Raw genomic sequence first — 15,078 nt, forward strand, 5'->3', positions numbered from 1 at the left:
TCCCTCAGTGCAGGGATTCTCCCCCTCTACATCGGGGACCAGGGGTGGAGGGTACTGCACCGGGGAGTCCCTTGCAACCTGTTTCTCTCGCAGTTCACAGACTCGCCAGCCGCCTGCCACTTCTGCGGGCTGGAAGAATCTGTGTACAACGTGTATATGGAGTGTGTGAGGTTGCAGCCCCTGTTCCATTATCTAAAGGGGCTGCTCCTTGCCTTCTGGCTACACTTCTCACCAACCATCGTCATCTTCGGACACCCTGTGCTTAGGGGAGAGGGTAGGGGAGAGGGTAGGGCCGAGGATGTCCTGGTTGGGTTGCTCCTGGGTCTGGCCAAGTTGGCCATCCGTGTGTCACGGCGCCAGGCGGAAGAGGGCTCTGCCCGAGCCGGCTGCCTGCCCCTTTTCCGCAGTTACGTCCATGTCCAGGTGGTGTTAGAGAGGGAATACGCACTGTCCACGGGCGCCCTGGGGATTTCTGGGACCGCTGGGCACCGTGGGGGGTTGAATGCCTCCTTGACAAGGAGTGTAAGATAGTTATATAATAGTTTATCGTTTGTCGTGACTTATGGTGGTGGGTTCTGTTTTGTTTTTTCCTGTATAAATACTATTTTAATATTTGAATAAATATTTTTAGTTATATATAAAAAAGCTGGTTACCAAGCTCACGGAACTGGGTCTCTGCACATCCCTCTGCAATTGAATCCTCGACTTACTCATCCACAGACCACAGTCTGTTCTAATTGGCTGAAATATTTCTCCCTCATTAACAATCAGTGCAGGAGCACCTCAAGGCTGCATGATCAGCCCCCTGCTCTACTCACTCTATACTCATGACTGTGTAGCCGGACACAGTGCAAACTCCATCTTCAAGTTCACCGATGACACCACCATTGTTGGACAAATTACAGATGGTGATGAGTCAGAGTATAGAAGTGAGATCGACCAACTGACCAAAAGGTGCCAGCACAACAACCTGGCTCTCAATATCAGTAAAAACAATGAACTGATTGAGGACTTCCTTCCAGAGGAAGGATGAGGACCCACAATCCTGTTTATATCAAAAACTTCAAATTCCTGGGCATGTATATTTCTGAAGATCTTTCCTGGACTCAGCACACTGATGCAATTATAAATAAATCACATCAACGCCTCTACTACCTGAGAAGATTACAGAGATGTGGTATGTCAGAGAGGATTCTCTTGAACTTCTACAGGTGTACAGTAGAGATCTTATTGACTGGTTGCATCAAGGCCTGGTTCGGCAATTTGAATGCCCAAGAGAGAAAAAGACTGCAAAAAGTTGTGAACACTGCCCAGTCCATCACCGGCTCAGACCTCCCCACCTTTGAAGGGAATTATCGGAGTCGCTACCTCAAAAAGGCAGCCAGCATCATCAGAGACCCACACCATCCTGGTCACACACTCATTTCACCCCTGCCATCGGGAAGAAGTTACAGGAGCCTGAAAACTACATCGTCCAGGTTCAGAAACAGCTTCTTCCCTGCAGCCATCAGGCTATTAAACACTACAACCTCAAATAAGCTCTGAACTACAATAGACTATTATTATTATTAGTAGTAGTAGTATTGCACTACTATCGTTTGTTTTTTGTGTGTTAGTATGTGTGCGTACGTGCGTGTGTGTACTTGTGAGTATGTGTTGTGAGTATGTGTATATATACACACTGAACTTTTGTGTGAACAAATTTTTCCTCTCTCATTTGTTATATTGTTTACAGTGTACTATGTTTACATATTCTGTTGTGCTGCAGCAAGTAAGAATGTTATTGTTCTACCTGGGACATATGACAATAAAACACTCTTGACTCTTGACACTTTATATAATAATGCCCAGATTTGTAGAGAAACTGGAATAGATTAATTAAAGTCACAGCCAAGCCTGAGGACAGATAATGAATATCACCGCAACCTTGTTAAACCATCATCAATTTACCAATATAGTTTCTAACTGCTGAACAGTATATCCAGGTTGCACAATCACGAAGGATGGTCCATCTGAGTGAGGCAGAGCCTATTGCAGGAATCTTTGAAGCAACCTTTCCTGTACATTTGGGAAACAGGACGGCCAGTTATTTTAGCTACTCGTAGCAAACCTAGACTCGGCAATCAGCTCGCTGAACACTTGCACTCAGTCTGCCTAGGCCACTGGAATCTCCCGGTTGCCAACCATTTCAATTCCCCTTCTCATTCCCATACTTACCTTTCTGCCCTGGGGCCCTTCCACTGGCAGTGAGGCCACACACTAATTGGAGGAACAGCACCTCATATTTTGCTTGAGTAGCTTACAACCCACAGAATAGCATAGAATTCTTTAATTTTAAGTAACTTAATCTCATAATCCCTCCCCTCCCCCCTCCCTCCTTGCCCCCTTCCTCGTCCCTAGTCATTTTACCAGTTTCACAATTCTCCTTTCTATTGAGATCACACCTTCCCTGGCCAACAATGTGACTGGTCCTAATTGGTCCTGGTCTTTCATCACCTCCAGCCCTTCACCTCCCCTGCTCCCCCCCAGCCCTCAGCCCCTACTTTCAGTCTGAAGAAGGTTCCAGACCCGATGTGTCACCCATCCTTTTCCTCCAGAGATGCTGCCTGACTCGCTGAGTTTGGAGAAAAAGAATGGGTAACGTGTTGGTTCAGACTCTTCTTCAGAATTTGAAGAATGGTCCTAACCCCAAATGGGACACATCTATGATTTTTAGATGCTCCAGTTGTAGTGACTTCCAGAGACCTTTTCCCCACCTGGACAAATCCACCTTTGTCCTTTCAAGATTGCTGTATCTAGAAGTTCATCTGTGTGCCACCATGAGTGTGGTTATTATACAGTGATCAGCAACATAACTAGTATATCATGACCTTGCATTTCAACTAATGTCCTACAAGGAATGTGATCACAAATATTGACATGTCCTTGAACATGTATCCCGAGCCTCCTTCATAGACTTGGTGAACCCCATCAAAATTACATTTCTGTGTCATCCTCAATTGGAGATGAACTTGTCTTCAACGGCAACAATGTCACTTTAGTATATCCATGATTCTCATCATTTATTAAGTTTCCATTCATTGTTAACATTACATTCCTGCATGGAATATGTGGTGCTGAACTCTCAGGATTGATTGGTGGCAACTTCAATGGAAGGTCAGCAAAAGTCGCACAGGAACAGTAGTCTTCTGGAGATTCAACAGATTTCTCACACTGTTATGTAGGAAGCGTAGGATAATTCTTAAGACATGACTGCCTACCTTGACACTGAGGAGTATTTTATCTGAGCAAAATTCTGTCTTCATGATTATCAATAACCCAATCCATACTCCTTGCAATGTTCTGATTATTTTGAGGAAGGCTCAGGTCAAACTATCAGGATCCTGGCCTATACTTCCAACCTTTTTGATATGCACTTGCTTCAGGGATGCACTAGTGTGAGCCAAGGAATTTCAAGTACTTATAGTCACGGTGGCGTCGGAGACCCGGGTTCGATCCCGATTACGGGTGCTGTCTGTACGGAGTTTGTACGTTCTCCGCGTGACCTGCATGGGTTTTCTCCGAGATCTTCGGTTTCCTCCCACATTCCAAAGACGTACAGGTTTGTAGGTTAATTGGTTTGGTAAATGTAAAAATTATCCCTAGTGGGTGTAAGATAGTGTTAATGTACTGGTCAGCGCGACCTGATGGGCCAAAGAGCCTGTTTCCGTGCTGAATCTCTAAACTAATCAGCTAGAGGTAGTGTAATTATGCTCCTAAAGCTGACCCCCTGTAGTCTAGTTCAGTAAAACACTGAGTCAAGCATTGGACCACTAAACTTTATTTTTTGAAACAACAACAAACTCCCTATACTATACCTAACCACCGTGGGTTCGAGCCTTGTCTCTGCACATTCAAGTCCTTCAGCCTCGTGTAAGCAGACACCTCCAAAAGATTACGCAGTCCCAGCACCCTTCCAGAAGATCGACAACGATCCTCATGTGGGTAACCTTTTATAGGTCATCGGACCCTGTGGGCAGAACTACATGGGGGTGGCGGCCTCTACAAGCCAATCACACATATTGTTCACATTATACAGTAATTGACAGTTCCCCAACCCAATTACAAAGTGCCCCATTACAATGTTTCTACAGAAGCTTCTGGAAAGAAGTCAGCTAACTAAGTAATGCAACATTTCCCCTGGCAGTATAAACATTTCAGCCAAGGCTTCACGCTTCAGCCAATCATCAAACAGCAGTACAAACACCTTGAAACATTATTAATAGTATTTACATCCCTCTTGCAGCTGGCCAATCCTTCCTGATTATGCATCTGCAACACATCTGAGCTTCTCTGCAGAGTCCTCATACATTTTAACAATGGAGGGGACATCTGGATCTCACCTTATCTGATATATCAATCTAGGACCTAAACTTCCTGTAGTTTTCAACAGAAAACGGCCAAACAGCAGATGCATAGATCCTCTATTTTATAATAACTCTAATTTGGCCAATATTTACAGTAGCATTGCAACAGGTCTGCCTCTCTGCTGTGAACTACTTCTTCACCTCTTTGTAGTGATGTCAGATTTAAAAAAAACACACATGCAAACATCAAATTAAGAAAGGAATGGATTCATATATGATACTTCTAGATATTACAAAGCCTGCTATTTAAGCTTATGACTTTAGGTTGGTTGCTTCTTTGAAGAAAGCTGCCAGCCTTCCTGGAAGTGTTCCCCAGCTGCAGTCATCGTGTATATGAATGAAATAGAGTAAGTTGGAAGAGAAAAAAAGGGAAGAAAAGGACACTGTTTTCCCTGAAAAGCAAAACAAAAAAAGATTGCTTTGGAATCTGCTGCTTGTTCTGCAGATTTCAGGTTCTTAATTACCTATTCAAATGGTAACATCCATCAACATTGGGAAGTTAAACAAGGGCTGGACCTCAACAATGAATAACAGGGCCCTGGGGGAGGGCTGCAGGTACATAGTTCCCTGAAAGTGTTGACACTTACAAAATTCTTAAGGGGTTGGACAGGCTAGATGCAGGAAGATTGCTCCCGATGTTGGGGAAGTCCAGGACAAGGGGTCACAGCTTAAGGATAAGGGGGAAATCCTTTAAAACCGAGATGAGAAGAACATTTTTCACACAGAGAATGGTGCATCTCTGGAACTCTCCGCCACAGAGGGTAGTCGAGGCCAGTTCATTGGCTATATTTAAGAGGGAGTTAGATGTGGCCCTTGTGGCTAAGGGGATCAGAGGGTATGGAGAGAAGGCAGGTACGGGATACTGAGTTGGATGATCAGCCATGATCATATTGAATGGCGGTGCAGGCTCGAAGGGCCGAATGGCCTACTACTGCACCTAATTTCTATGTTTCTATGTTTCTATGTCACAGGTAGATAAGGTGGTCAAGAAGGCTTTGCCATTCACGGGCTTTCATCGGTCAGGGTATTGATGTTGGTGATGTCACATTTGTAGTATTGTGTTCAGTTTTGGTCACCCTCTTATTAGAAGAATGCCGTTAAGCTGGAAAGAGTGCAGAGAAAATGTATGAGGATTTGAGGGCTGGAGCTATAAGAAGAGGTTGGGCAGGCTAGGCCTTCATTCGTTCGAGTGCAGGTGGCTGAGATCTTATAGGGGTGCATTAAAAAAATCATGAGGGGGATAGATAGGGTGAATGCACCATGTATTTTACCCAGTAGGGAATCAAGACTTGAGAACATAAGTTTCAGGGGATAGGGGAAAGATTTAAGAGGAACCTGAGGGGGGGCCTTTTTCATATAGAGAGTGACGGTTACATGGAACGAACTGTCAGAGAAAGTAATTGAGGCAGGTAATAAAACATTTAAAAGATGTTTGGTCAGGAACATGGATAGGAATGGTTAAGAGGGATATGTGCCAAACATGGGCAGGTGGGACCAGCATGGGCCGAAGGGCCTGGTTCCATGCTATATGACTTTATGACTATGATCTTCATTTGGAGGAGTTACTGTTACTGTTACTGTACTTCCTCAACAGTAATAAAGCAGCACCTTCATTATTCCTAGCATGAACATACAGCGAGTTAAATGCCAACGTACCATTGCACAACACTACCTACAGAGGTCAGATAAAAGTCATTGTAGTAAAAGACTATGGAGAGGATTCTATATTATTATAATAAATCTTTTTGTTGAAATGAAGTTGCACCACATTGTCCCTTATTCGGTCTCATTACTTACTTTCAGATTACATCTACATGGCATCTCCATCCCTTGTGTGAATTTTAACTTCCGGGCAACTGTCCAAAGCAAATAATATCCAACCAGCGAACCATCTACATGGGACCCTGATCAGTTCTAACAGCTGGGTACTACTCTGTTTGCTAGCTCACAGCTGAAACCGGCATTAAAGAAATATTTGACCAGTGCAAAGGCAGCCTGAAATACAATCATTAGCACCAGGATAAATTTTAAGAGGAGAGGACATGGGAAAGGGGGGTTAAAAGGAAGAGGGTAGACAGAAATACTGGAGAAACCCAGCGGGTGAGGTAGCATCTTTCAAGAGAAGGAATAGGCGACGTTTGGGGTCGAGACCCTTCTTCAGACTGATGTTGGGGCGTGGGGGCGGGATAGAGGGGCAATGTCTAGTCTTTCACTGTGGCCTGGAATGCTATTAGTGCTTCATCTGATCCAACAATGGGAAATATTCTACTTCCTATTGGGGCCTTTACCATGCACCCATCAGGCATTCCCGCTTAGTGTGACCACGGCATCACTCTTTACATCAGGTAGTCATCAGAAATCCACCAAAGCCAACACTACAGGGTGGTGTTGTTCTTTAGAAAAGAGATGCTCAACTTCCACTGCTGTCTTACATTCTCTGCCAGGAGAGGAAGTTTAGTTTATCCCTACAGATTCTCCTTTCTTCTGGAATCTTAACACTTGTAAATCCTGGAATGTGGAAATCTGTTTTCTTCACTGAGATTAATTAATAACAATGATATTCCCTTGTCCAACACAAAATATTAATTCTAGATTGCTCCATATCAAGTGGAAACGTTAAAGAGCACAATGGGTTTCTAACACGCATCCTTACCCACCCAAAGAAGGTAACTGTGTCTTCCTTAACATAATTTTTTGAAAGGGAAAACAGAAGATTCTAAAAGATTTTGCAGAAGTCAGCTAAATAATATTGCAACTGCATTGTATCCTTTAACTGTATTTTTCTACCTGAAAGTTGAGGGGAAACTATAAACTTGGCAGGCAAAGCAACAGAGCTGTAGACTGGCTGGGATGCTTTAATTCAATTATTCCACTTGTCAAATTTAGTTCTTCTCCTTATCTCACCATGCCCGCGTAAACATTAGCTCTCTATTTCTGGTATTTGGAGTTACATAGGATCACTAAGGATGAAAGTGGTAGTGAACAGCCATCAGTGAATAACAACAAAGGGCTTTTACATTTTGCTTGACACTTCTGGAATTAACAGCAGATAAATATACTGTGCAGTAAAAGATAACAATAAATCTTCAGGATTCCAGCTCTTGTGTTTCTGGAAGTTGTAAATGGATGCTATAAATAGATACTGAAACCTTTCCTTACACAATACAGTTTAGCAGACTCATTCTTAATGGCCGTCCTTCAATTATAATCTGCCAGAGGAGATGGCCGAGACACAACTTCTCTCCAAAGACTGTCTCTCTCTCTCTCTCTCTCAATTAAAGCATGATGTTGTGGATAAAGTGGAAGGACATAGTGAAAATTTCTTCACCCATTTCATTCAAAGATTGGGGAAAGATGGACAACTTTTTTGTTCAAATCTGATAAATTTCCTAGTATGGCCTTGAAATCGGACTTGCAACAAGTGAAGCCAAGGAGCTAAATTAAGCAGGTTGCACTTTTCCACAACTTTCTATTGCTGAGGCACAGTGTGGGGATAGCTATGTTTCGTACAGCAGTTCATAGAGTAGCAAGTTGGCCGAAGGGCGGCATAAATGCTGAAATACTGATTTATATTCATTCTGACTGGTGCCATTGTTGATACACTACTTGATACACTTTCCAGGAGTATGAGCATTTTTGAAGTAACTATTCCTTTCAAATCAAAAACAGGACCATTGGGTACAGTTAGACATTTAAAATATGAAAATATAATTGTAGGGACTCTACATAGCCCAGTTCTCCTTGCTGAAAATCAAAATCAATGTATCATGTATGTGCATGAACAGGTATTTTCGCAACATACATCTTTGATGGTTTCCAACTGAAACACAGAACTAACATGACAAAAATGGTTCATTAATTATGAGTAGAGCTTGCTCATCACCATGGCAACTAGAGGTAGTGGCAACAGGATGGTTGCCTGAGTGTAGGGTGTTTTGATTTAACTAGTCAAATTGTACAAACTTTTATTTGTAGGTATCTTTGAGAAGAATGATAGTGAGTTGGTAGCACTCAAAATGAATTGATTCAAGTTGCTTTCAATAATTACCTTTTCATCTTTGCATACACGTGCAGCTGTAAATTATCAGTGTGAGCAAATAAATGTCCATTATAAGTCATAAGGTCATGTGATAGGAGTAGAATTAGGCCACTCGGCCCAACAATCATGATTGATCTATCTCCCCCTCCTAACCCCATTCTCCTGCCTTCTCCCCATAACCTCTGACACCTGTACTGATCAAGAATCTATCTATTTCTGCCTTAAAAATATAAACTTACTTGGCCGCCACTCCCTTCTAGACTGTGGCAAAAAATTCCACAGATCTATCACCCTCAGACTAAAGACATTTCTCCTCATCTCCTTCCTAAAAGAATGTCCTTTAATTCTGAGGCTATGACCTCTAGTCCTAGACTCTCCAACTAGTGGAAACATCCTCTCCACATCCACTCTATCCAATTCTTTCACTATTCTGTATGTTTCAATGAAGTGTGTTTGAAGGAACTGCAGTAGCTGATTTAAACCGAAGATAGACACAAAATGCTGGAGTAACTCAGCGGGACAGGCAGCATCTCTGAAGATAAGGAATGGGTTACTTTTCGGGTCCTGCCTGTCCCGCTGAGTTACTCCAGCATTTTGTGTTTCAATTAGGTCTTATGATAGAGGACTATCCATTCAACATTTGGATATTAGATAAACTGTAAAGTTTATTAAGAGCTAACAGTGAGGGGTGTCATTGGTAATTTACAATCTATGTTGTACTTTGACTGTCAAATGGGGTTATGTTGCTATAAAAACACACCCAAGGTGGTGGAGTAACTCAGCTCGTCATGTAGCATCTCTTGTTAATAAAGACAGGGTGCGTTTCAGGTTGGGACCTTCTAAAGACCACAAATTAGCAATCTGGAGAATACATATGATGCTGGCTCTTGTCTCAATGCCACACTGCAGTCTGAAGAAGAGTCCGAAAAGAACCAAAACGTTGCCTAATCATGTTCTCCAGAGATGCTGCCCGACTCACTGAGTTATTCCAGCACTTTGTGTTTTTTTGGTAAACCAGATTCTGCAGTTCCTCATGTCTTTATTTTGCTACAGTTTGTTTAAGAGCTGCTATTTAAATGTAGGATGAATTTCATAACATTTGTTCCACTACTGAAACTTCACAAGAAATCCAGCAAAATATAAGGCAAGTTTATGGATGTGGATGGTGCAGAATCAATACAGAGGAAATGTTCAAGCAGGGTTTTCAGGAATGTCAAGTTCTTAGATGGGCCATACCAGATATGTTTAGTTTAGTTTATTGTCATGTGTATCGAGGTACCGTGAAAAGCTTTTGTTGCGTGCCAACCAGTCAGCAGAAAGACAATACATGATTACAATGGAGCCATCCGCAGTGTACAGATGTGTTTAGTGAAGGCAATTTCTTATTAATTTCCCCATAGATGGTGTATGAAAAATGGTGCGCATCCCCTTCCCTCAACAGCTATTGCACATTAATGAGAGAAACAACTTCACAAAGTCAAAACACAAATTAGCAACATGAAGAATCCATACAGGTTCTGGCTTATGTCACAATGCTGTACAGCAGCAAACGCAACACATAGAAATATGAATATAATTTTAAACTCTGCCCCTCTTTTATTTCTCAACCAGTGTAATGTCACAACAACAGATCCAGGAATGCTCAAATAAAACAGTTTTCCACATTAAGAGAGCATGTTCTGTAAAACAAAACTATTCTAAAACCAGACTTGAAGAAAGTAAACATTTTAGGACATTATCAGGTCATTGACCAGAACGTCCAATTACGGGCTTATACTTATTGTATGTTTTGCGTTGAATGCAAACACTACTTTGAGGGGGAGAAGTGGGGGGACTGTGAGCTTTATACTGACTGTGAGCTTAGAATATCCCACAGCAGCATGGAATACATTTTATTCTCTGCCTCCTGCCATCCTCTGTTGCTGGGATACAGTTTTTTGGGAAACGTGCTGGCTTTCATCTCCAACCTAAAAAGGCCGATGTCGTATTTTCCCACTGTCTAGTTTAGCTTAGAGTTACAGCATGGAAACAGGCCCTTCGACCTTCTGAGTCTGTACAGACACCGGTGATCACCCCGTACACCAATTCTATCCGACACACTAGGGACAGTTTACAGAAGTACGTTTCTGGATTGTGGGAGGAAACCAGAGCACCGAGAGAAAGCACACGCGGTCACAGGGAAAACATACAAACCCTGTACATACAGCACCTGTAGTCAGGATCGAACCTGGGTCTCTGGTGCTGTAGGGCAACAACTCTACCGCTGTGCCGCCCTGTCTGCAAAGTATTCTAACCAACCTTTCTCCTGTTATCCCACAACTTTGCGACACGTGGAAAGGGCAAACTCTGTTGATGATAGAAACCTCTTTACAAATGCACATTTGAACAGGAGATGTAGGAAACCAATCAGCATTGGAAAATTGGCTGTTTTTTTACTTTCCTTGGTGTAGAAATGCTGAGGCCAATTGTGATGCCCTGCTACAGCCACAGCTACAGCTACAGCCACAGCTACAGCTACAGCTACAGCCACAGCTACAGCTACAGCCATTTACAGCCACAGCTACAGCCACAGCCACAGATACAGCCATTTACAGCCACAGCTGCAGCTACAGCCACAGCTACAGCCACAGCTGCAGCTACAGCCACAGCTACAGCCATTTACAGCCACAGCTACAGCCACAGCCACAGCTACAGCTACAGCTACAGCCACAGCTACAGCCACAGCTACAGCTACAGCCACAGCCACAGCTACAGCTACAGCTACAGCTACAGCTACAGCTACAGCCACAGCTACAGCTACAGCCACAGCCACAGCTACAGCTACAGCCACAGCTACAGCTACAGCTACAGCCACAGCTACAGCTACAGCCACAGCCACAGCTACAGCTACAGCCACAGCTACAGCTACAGCCACAGCCACAGCCACAGCCACAGCTACAGCTACAGCCACAGCTACAGCTACAGCTACAGCTACAGCCATTTACAGCCACAGCTACAGCCACAGCTACAGCTACAGCTACAGCCACAGCCACAGCAACAGCCACAGCCACAGCCACAGCTACAGCTACAGCTACAGCCACAGCTACAGCCAAAGCCACAGCCACAGCTACAGCCACAGCCACAGCTACAGCTACAGCCACAGCTACAGCTACAGCCACAGCTACAGCTACAGCCATTTACAGCCACAACTACAGCCACAGCTACAGCTACAGCCACAGCTACAGCCATTTACAGCCACAGCTACAGCCACAGCTACAGCCACAGCCACAGCTACAGCTACAGCCACAGCTACAGCTCCAGCCATTTACAGCCACAGCTCCAGCCATTTACAGCCACAGCTACAGTCACAGCTACAGTCACAACTACAGCCACAGCCACAGTCACAGCTACAGCCACAGCTACAGTCACAGCTACAGTCACAACTACAGCTCCAGCCATTTACAGCCACAGCTACAGCCACAGCCACAGCTACAGTCACAACTACAGCTACAGCTACAGCTACAGCCACAGTTACAGTTACAGCCACAACTACAGCTACAGCTACAGCTACAGCCACAGTTACAGTTACAGCCACAACTACAGCTACAGCCACAGTTAAGCGGCCTTTTCACGGGGCGACTTGACGCAAGAGTTAACCGGAGTTTAACATCGTGGGAACCTCGTGCGATAACAGTGCGGCATTCGTGGACCACCGTGGACCACCGTAGCGCTAACGGCAGGTCATCGTGTAACTTGGTCACTCGGGAGAAAATTCAAGAAAGTTTGAATTTCTCCAAGAGTGACTTGTACACTTGTGGTTGAGTATTGCAACATTATATGAACGTAGTGGCCAGTGCGATATCCGTAATAACTCTTGCGGGTACCGTGGGAACTCCTGCGAACGGTGAACCCGGAAGCTGGACAGAGGGGACAGAAGGTGAGTAAAAATTATCTTATGTGGGATTGAATTTAAAAAATAAATAAAAATAAAGATTTGCATCCGCATATGGACATCAACTTATTCATGAGTTATGTTAATGAGATTCAAGAAAATAACTATAATCTTTAAAAGGGACTTTAAAAGGGACTTTACTGAAAGGTTACGCATTTTTATGGTCCGTGAGAAATTTTTCACATGTACTTCTTTGAGAGATACAGGTCGGAGTCCTCGGGTCCAGGGGTCCGGAACGCTACCAATCAATGTTGTACAGAGACCCGTGTAAGGAGTGAACTGCACATGCTGGTTTAAACCGAAGACAGACACAAAAAGCTGGAGTAACTCAGCGAGTCAAGCAGCATCTCTGGAGAAAAAAAGCTGATGTTTCGGGACGAGACACATCTTCAGACTCAATTCCGATTAGGCTGTCTGAAGAAGGGTTCCGGTGTTGGGGGAGTCCAGAACCAGGGTCCCAGTTTTACAGTCTACCGTGGGAACTCTTTAACTCAGTAAAGTAAAGTAGCCTTTATTGTCATATCAGCGCACAGGCAGCAGTTGACTGTTGCTCTATTCAGTTTCCCAGGGGGTCGGGACGGGACTGGAGTTGGGAGGGAAAGGTGGGGGAGTCGAGGGAGAGGAGGGGGAGACAGATGGGGGTGTCTTCATTTACTGACGGCGGGTGTCTGTCACTGAAACAGGCAGGTGAGATTTCACATCCACCTTGTGTGTGCCTCTCTCTCTCTCTCCCTCCCTCTTACACAGGCTGAGAGACTCTGCCTCTGTGAGTGTACGTCTCTTTCTCCCCCTCTCCCACACACAGTAAGACCGAGGTACTGTGCTCAGTCCATCTGTGTCTCCCACATACACAGTAAAATATGTCTCCAAATGAGCCAATTCAACCAAGGGAGGATATATATAGTGTGTGAAAAAAAAAGTTACATCATTTGTGTCACGTGTAGTTCACGATGTTCATTCAAGATTTAACGGGAAAGCTCGGGAAACGGACAAGTTCACTCGCACAAATAGCAGAAATGCCGAGTACCGTGGGAACTCTTTATCTACTGCCGTTATATCGTGCGAGACTCGTGCTGGACCACGACCTCTTCACTCTGGTGACATCTTGCGTCAACTCGCCCCGTGAAAAGGCCGCTTTACAGTTACAGCCACAACTACAGCTACAGCCACAGTTACAGCTACAGCTACAGTTACAGCCACAGCTACAGCCACAGTTAAGATCAGCTAATTGACCACAGACCAGAGATTAGAGGTGAGGCTTTCCTGTTGTGTGTGGCCTGCTACAAGTGCATTAACCCACTGATCCATGAGGGGACACACAGTGAAACCGCATCAAAAGAGAACTATAATTTACATGAGGACGGAATTCAGTGGGTGGCGCTGTCGAGTACAGCTGCCCCGCCTGCAGCTGTTCGTCCTTCATCCTTTTAAAAAATGTTTAGTCCATCAAAAGTTTTGTTTTGGAGGTCTTTTAGTCTTTTTTGGGGGGGGGGGGGTGGGGAGGGGTGGGGTAGGGGGAAACTGTTTTTCTCAGTCACTACCTGGTCGAGGAATGTGTCTTTTCTCTGAACCACATCTTCGCCCCCTCCACGCGGCCTAACATCTGGATTGGCGCGGCCTTTCCTGCCGGTGACCGCCCAGAGCTTCAGCTTCAGCAGCAGCGCAGCACTGAAGTACCATCGCGGAGCGGGGCGATGCCTTAAAGGGCTTTCTCACGGTGCGACCTGACCCAAGACCTAACAAGAGTTTGACACCTGGGAACCTCCTGCGATAACAGTACGGCATTCGTGGACCACCGAGGACCTCCGTGGCGCTATCGTGTAACTTTGTAAGGTCGGGAGAAAATTCAAACATTTTTGAATTTCTCCAAGAGTGACTTGAGCACTTTTTGGTGAGCGTTGCAACATTGTATGAAGCAGATGCCAGTGCGATACCCGTGCGATATCCGTAATGACTCTTGCGGGTACCGTGGGAACTCCTGCGAACGGTAAACCTGGAAGCTTGACAGAGGGGACATAAGGTGAGTAATAGGTATTAAAGGGGGCTTGGGGTGTGGAGGAAGGGAAGGGTGGGGGGGTCGGGGTGATTACAATGCTCTCTGGGGTGCGGGAAGAAGGGTCTCGAAAAGCAACTCGCCGCTTTGCTCTTAAGACAAATTGCTTCGATTTGAATCTCCCCGCAGTACAAGGAAGTAGAGGCAAGGTTGCGCCGTGTGTTGGAAGGAACTGCAGATGCTGCTTTAACCCGAAGATAGACACACAAAAAACTGGAGCACTTCATCGGGTCAAGCAGCATCTCTGGAGAGAATGAATAGGTGACGTTTCGGCTCGAGAGTTTCGGGTCTGAAGAAGGGTCTCCCAACCCGAAACGTCACCTATTCATTCTCTCCAGAGATGCTGCTTGACCCGATGAAGTGCTCCAGTTTTTTGTGTGTCTATCTTCGGGTTAAAGCAGCATCTGCAGTTCCTTCCAACACACGGCGCAACCTTGCCTCTACTTCCTTGTACTGCGGGGAGATTCAAATCGAAGCAATTTGTCTTAAGAGCAAAGCGGCGAGTTGCTTTTCGAGACCCTTCTTCCCGCACCCCGAGAGCATTGTAATCACCCCGAGCACCCCCCCCCCCCCCCCCCCCCCACCCTTCCCTTCCTCCACACCCCAAGCCCCCTTTAATACCTATTACTCACCTTATGTCCCCTCTGTC

This window comes from Amblyraja radiata, chromosome 12 (genome assembly GCF_010909765.2).
Source record: "Amblyraja radiata isolate CabotCenter1 chromosome 12, sAmbRad1.1.pri, whole genome shotgun sequence".
Lineage (NCBI taxonomy): Eukaryota > Metazoa > Chordata > Chondrichthyes > Rajiformes > Rajidae > Amblyraja > Amblyraja radiata.